Source organism: Egretta garzetta, unplaced genomic scaffold, assembly GCF_000687185.1.
Source record: "Egretta garzetta isolate BGI_Z169 unplaced genomic scaffold, ASM68718v1 scaffold94, whole genome shotgun sequence".
Taxonomy (NCBI): Eukaryota; Metazoa; Chordata; class Aves; order Pelecaniformes; family Ardeidae; genus Egretta; species Egretta garzetta.
This window is the reverse complement of record NW_009259683.1, coordinates 8,553,412-8,559,788: the sequence shown is the minus strand read 5'-3', so window position 1 is coordinate 8,559,788 and position 6,377 is coordinate 8,553,412.

Below are 6,377 nucleotides of genomic sequence, written 5' to 3'. Positions count from 1 at the left end.
AATATATTGACCATTATACTGACCATTCCAGGTTGTTCATGTGCTACTTGCTAGCAGTGCTTACCAATACACAAGAAATTAAATTAGCGATGAAGTACAGCAGTAGCTGTTGCAGCATGACTGGAGTAGCATGACTGTATCCAAGCCGGCCAACTCCAAGGGAGATTCTAGAAGCTGGAAATGACTAGACTGTAATGATTCTTATGCCTGAGTTCCTAGGAAACAAGGGAATTAACACAGCACCGCACATCCTGAAGTTACCTTTAAATCAAGAGTTTTAATAAAAAAATATTTAAGCTCTCTGGTTCCATATGCTTTGCATTGTTATTGGTGCAAAGCTGCGCAAACAGGACCATCGAACCCGGGCCATAAAAGCTAATGGCTGTGGGAAATGAGTCTCTTCTAATGATATAACCAAAGTAAATTGTCCTGTGTGGTTTTATTTCCAATAGACAGAATAGGTTGGTTTCAGAAGCCAAACATCTTTTGACTCATTGTTTGCAGACATGGATTGCATCAACAAAATTTAACCATCTCCCGTAAAAGCAGGAAGTTTCATAGAAAGGAGAGGCTACAAGTAAAGTTGGCCAAGGAACAAAAATTGTGTTGTGAAAAATTTCAAGGTTACATTGCTTGTTTTCATTCTGTATTGCGGCTTGGGAACAAAGTCAGTCTGGAGTAGTCAATAGCTCTGTCTCCCACAGTCAAGGTCATGTTTGAGGCTGTGGTTTGAATGTTCTGTTTGCGAGCCCTAACTGCTGTACCCGTAGCTATTTTGGGTAGTACCTTTTCCAATATGCTGCTATATGCATCTTTCTGACAAAATAAAAAAATCCTGTAAATTGATAGATATGTATGAAAAACTTGAGTTTATATGCATCTGTATGAGGCTTCTCCACGTTTTCCTCTTGAATGATGTGCAACATTCATATAAGTGGTGGAACTTTTCAGAGAGATGAGGCTAAGACAGACCCACGTAGGCTCAGAGAGGTGTCAGGAGTACCTCCTTGAAGCCTAGCATCTATATCCTTCCCTAGTTACTGCAGTGTCCAAGCGCTGCTTGGGAACTGCATCTCCACATGCCATTACACAGCAGACTTCTGCTGTATTTGCTGTCCTCCAGCCTCAGCTACAACAGTCCTTTTCTGCCACAGCTTTCCTAATGCTGTGCTGACAGAGGTTTCCCCCTTTTCCTCCTCCCCCTTTGCCTCTGCCTTGTTCAGCTGATATCCAGCATCCGTTCTCTCAAGTGGCGTCACTCAGAGCTTGCACAATGTGCAAAAAAAGGAAGATCTTGGTTATTTTGCTGCATAGCTTGCAAAGGCATGAAGTCTGTCATACAATGAGGCAGACTGCTGCATTACTTTGCATTTTGGTGGCTTTTTATATCATTTGTGTCGCTCTCAACACTGCCCCTCATGTTCATAGGGTAATGCAGATTAATTGGGGAACCCCAAAAGTATCAGAGGGATATTGGCAGGGTTAGGAATGGGAGTCCATACCAGTCATCAGGACTTGTTCGCTAGTGATGCTTTTCACTGCATCTATCCACGTGTGCCTGTATACCTATTATTTATGTCTCATTTATATCTCTTATCTTCTCTATAGCTACATTATGGTTTATCTCTTCCAGTATACTCCATTTTTCTTTCTAGGAACACTGTAACACTTGATTTTTTTTTTTTATGACTAGGGTGGGGTTTGGTTGGGTTTTTTTGTTGTTTGGTTGTTTGTTTTAATGGAAAGATGTTTTTACTCACTTGCCATGTCTACAGAAGTATTTTTGCTTTTACTTACTTGCCAGGTTTACAGAAGTATTTTTCCAGAGCTCAGGATTTAACAGTGCCAGTCATGTTTTGCACCTTTCTTTTACACATCTTCTTTTTCTTAGCAAACATATGTGTCTCTTACATGCCAAGTTTTAGTTTACTGCTGCTTCTCTTGAAAGGATATTTTCACATCAGTGTGCAGCTTAGCTCCTGTCTGAATAGTGAAACTAAAGTGGACAACCATTAATAGAGAAGTGAAACCAATTAACAAATCCAGTATGTAATAGAAAAAAAATGGGAGAGGGAATAAAAGTCTGCTATTTTTGCTCAAGTAATCTTAGGAATTTATTATAAAGCATAATAGGTGTACAGTTTTCAAGTTGAAATCTCCTTTTCTGGGCAAGGGTGAGGACCTCTTGAAGCTGATCCTGAGGCATATCTTGTAACCCTCTTGGAAAAGCTGGTGGTGACAAAACATGTTTTTAAAGCATGGCATTGTGCACAAAGGGTAGAGATAATTATTGCTTCTTTGGAAAAAGGGGGGGAAAAACCCTAATTCCAGGATTATGTTTTAGGATTGGCAGTTAAAGCACAGGCACTCATTTTTTCCTTGTAATCTGAGCGAGTGAGTGTCAGACACAATAATCATGGCAAAAAAATCCCCCTCTAACATTTTTACAATGCTTTTCATTGTATCTGCACATTCAGCCAAAGTGAATTGAGAAGCTGTGTGTTAGCTGGGACAGTTACTGCCTGTCCCCTCTGCAGGAATTGCGTTTAGCTCCTGAAGACAGGCAGAAAGGTGAAGATAACTTCAATATACTGCATAAAAGCTGCAACTTCCCTCTGAAGTGATGCTACACGCAAGTTATTGAAGGCCACATTACCTGTGGGGAGGGACAGCCTGGCTGATCATTGCCCTAGAACAAGATTGGATACAGAATTTAAGGAAAAAAGCTCTGTAGAGGCTACGTGATTTCTTATCTTCTTGCCTTAACTAGTGTTGAACAGTCTGAGGAGCACGATCCGGGAGTATAAGCTGCTAGTTACAATTTGGCTTTCTCTTTAAGAAAGCAAATGGTAGTACACCCTCCAAAACCAGCACAAACGTGTACCAACAGTGAAGTTGATCTAAATCCGTATTCTTGGCTGTACTTGAACAAAGTGCTGTCTGTTTGAAAACCTGTTTAACATCCCCTCTCAAATGCCAGTGTGCGTTATTGTTATTCCATCTCTGAGATAAATACCCTCATCATGATAAAGTTATTTTCATAATAGGGAGGCAGGATATGATTATAACATATGTGATATTTGTCTTGCCTTGATCCCTCTTGTTGCTGAGAGTTTAGGCTTGCCACACCTGTGATCACTGTAAGTAGCTGTGGTCTTTGAAGCACGGTTGTATTTTGTGGAGGGGGCTGGAAAAGCGCAGTTTAACCTGCTGCACTCACTTTTTATTATATGCATATGCCTGTGCAGTTCCCAGCATAAAATTTGGCCCTTGTTGAAAATACCTTTTGGCATACATCAGTTATAACTAAGCCAGTAGAAACTTGCCCTTAGCTTTGGCTGAACAGTAACTCAGTCTTGTCTGGACTCTGTTTTTGGTGAAGTGGCAGGAAAAATCTCAGTTCTTTTTTCAGCCAACTCATTAAAAAAATGTTTCTTGCTTTAGCATATGATTTTTAAAAGAAACTGAGAAGTTTATACTAAATCAGTTATGGTTTTAGAGTAGGCTTATAACTAAATAATAAATATTTGGTGAATGAAAGCATGTCCATAAATGTTACTGCTGTAAGGGACTATGTACTTGGGAACTACAGTAGTGCTGTAGCCAGAATGTGTCTCAGGCATTAATAAACCTTTTTCAAGTTTCTCTTTAGTCCAAAAAAATCAGCTCTTTGAGCCAATGGTACCAAGGTTGTCAATTGCCAATCCGTGACTTCATGGTGTGAAAATGGGGCTCTTGAGATTGGAGAGTTATCAGCAAAGAGATTTGCATCCAGCAATCCTGTATATCTCATTTGTTAAAACATTTCATCTGCCATGATCACATTGAAAACCCAAACTGGATTTTAAGATCTTGTCTTCTGCCTGAGCAATTCAGAAACACGCACTCCTCTCCCCACCCCCATATTTTACCACATAGGTTGTATTAATAAATGAAATCAAGCTCCAATGGATTCAGTACCTAAACCAACCATACAGAAAAAAAATTTGGGGCAACTATTTTGCAGTCAGTTTTCTGATGCATCTGGAAATGTTTCAGTCATAGACACATACTATATATTTTTAGCAAGTACACATTGCAATACGACATGAATGTTTTGTTAGATGGTCAATGGCATTTAATTTTGGGAAATGCGTGCTATGCAGACAGGATTATCCAATTTAAGAAAGGAGTCTCAGAAATTACTGCAGGAAATTAATTAGGCCAAACTCATCATTTGGTTTACTTTTGTTTACTGATTATGATGACCAGGAATTAATTTGGCTTATTCCTTGTCTGTATAGCTAGATACACAGATCTCTCCTTTCTTCCTCTTAACTATTATTCTTATCAGAACAGCTCTGTCTTTTATGGTGGATGTTACTTGATTGCTAACCTCAAAGTTCACATCATCTCTTCCCTGTTTTGTCCCATGGTAGTCTGTACCTGCTGTTAGCGCTGCACATCAGCAATTCTTATCTTTCCTTGTCCTTTGACACTTTTGCTGAATCCATCACTTTATTCTCTTTTTCTTATAATGTCTTTCATCTCTGCTGTCTTTGGTATCCAGCTGAAGATGGGAGTGATGTTTCTGTGCTAAGAACAATTACATTCCTTTTATTTTTACTCCTTCAACAACTTTTCATCCCGTGTCTTTGCGCTTTACCAATACCGTCTAGAAGGGGATCTGTGGCAAGCTCCACAGCCCTGTGCGTGTTGGTACCTACCTGGAATCCTCACCCTCGTTCTCCTCTCCTGCGGTTTGCGGTAACTTTTTCTGTGGCCTCCAGCTCTGCTCTTTCGGACTGCAGAACATGAAGTGCTGTTGCCATCATCTTATAAATGCAAAGAACTTTTATTGTATCAGTGCCGAATGAGCTTGCTGTCATTTCACATCCAAGTCAAACTTGCTGTGTTTGCTTTTATAACAAACAAAAACCTTTTGGATTTTGTCGTGTTCTTTTCTCTCTCCTTAGTGACTCCTCCTTTATTTATCCCAGCCCACCTCTCCCACCCTTTAATCAGGTTTCCCTTTGTTCCAACACCTTCCCGGGCTGCTTTTCAGCTTATTGTTTCTATCATATCTGTAAGAGTTTCTCTCCATTTCACATACATTTCTTTTCTCACATCATCTGCATGGCAAAAATTGTAAACAACAGTTTATATGAAATAGAAATATGGGTCTGACCTTTGAAATTAATGAAATTGCCATTAACCTGTATGTTATCAGTATAATGCTGCAATTGTGCTGTGCTAGGCTTTTCTATCTTGTTAATACTGATAATGGTATATATGTTATTGATACTAATAACTTCCAAGCTGTGATTAGTTCCTTGGATCATCAGTTATTCAAAGTGACCTATGGAGGACTAGCTGTTCATGTGATACAGGACCTCATCTTTGAATCCATAGCTGAAATCAGTTAACTAAAGATAAAAAAGTTATTTCAGTACATGTTCTCCCAATACAGCTTTTCACTGTGAGACGTTGCTCTCATTACTCTAAAAAGAGAGATGGTTTGCATTATTGCAGGTTGGAAAGAAATAATCTGAGACACGTACATGTAGCCAAAACTTTGGATGAAAAACAAACCTTTCTTCAGACTATTTTGGTATAATGGTATGCACTTTATCATGATGGATCAGTTAAGAGATATAGCCTTTCCAGTATGCAATAATTCATTTTATTTTGTTTCCACTATATTTTATAATCATACGATATGCCATGCTGAATGTGCCACTAAGCAGTGTTGTTAAACAGCACAACTACTGTGCTGTGCACTGAAGAGGCATACTATGGGCCTTCCTCATAGCTCTTGGCAGGCAAATTCTGTCTCATGTAGAGGCACACTGGTCTGCAAGAGCCTTGTGCTGAACATGCAGAAAGGATACCCTAAAGCTGACATTCAGGTTGAGCTGACCAAGTCCCTTGAAAAGGCTATCTCTTCTCAATGCCAATTGCCAAAGTTGCGTATGAAAGAGTGGTAACTTAAGCAGCAACCTGAAAAGCAAAGCTGTGAAAAGGGTATAAAGGGCTTTGCTGATAGACCTGTCGGTAGGCACAATTTTTGCAGTTGTTAGTACAGAATGATGTGTCTTCAATCTGTGACACACATAACGTTGGATAAATTCATATTCATTTCTGAAAAAAAAAAAATCTGCCTCTTCTGGGAAACTATTCATTCCAGAAAATGTGGAGGGGGAATATTTATAGAAGGTGAGAAAATATTTTGGGTTCCATGCAGAGTGAATAATGAATAACTCACTCAAGTGTAAATGACTTAAAAGGAAAATGTCTATGAAGAGATAAGCTACCTGGTAAGTTTTTTCTGTTAGGCAGTAAATCAGCAAGGTACGTGCCAAAGATAAACTTTTACTTCAAAATTATTCTGTATCAGG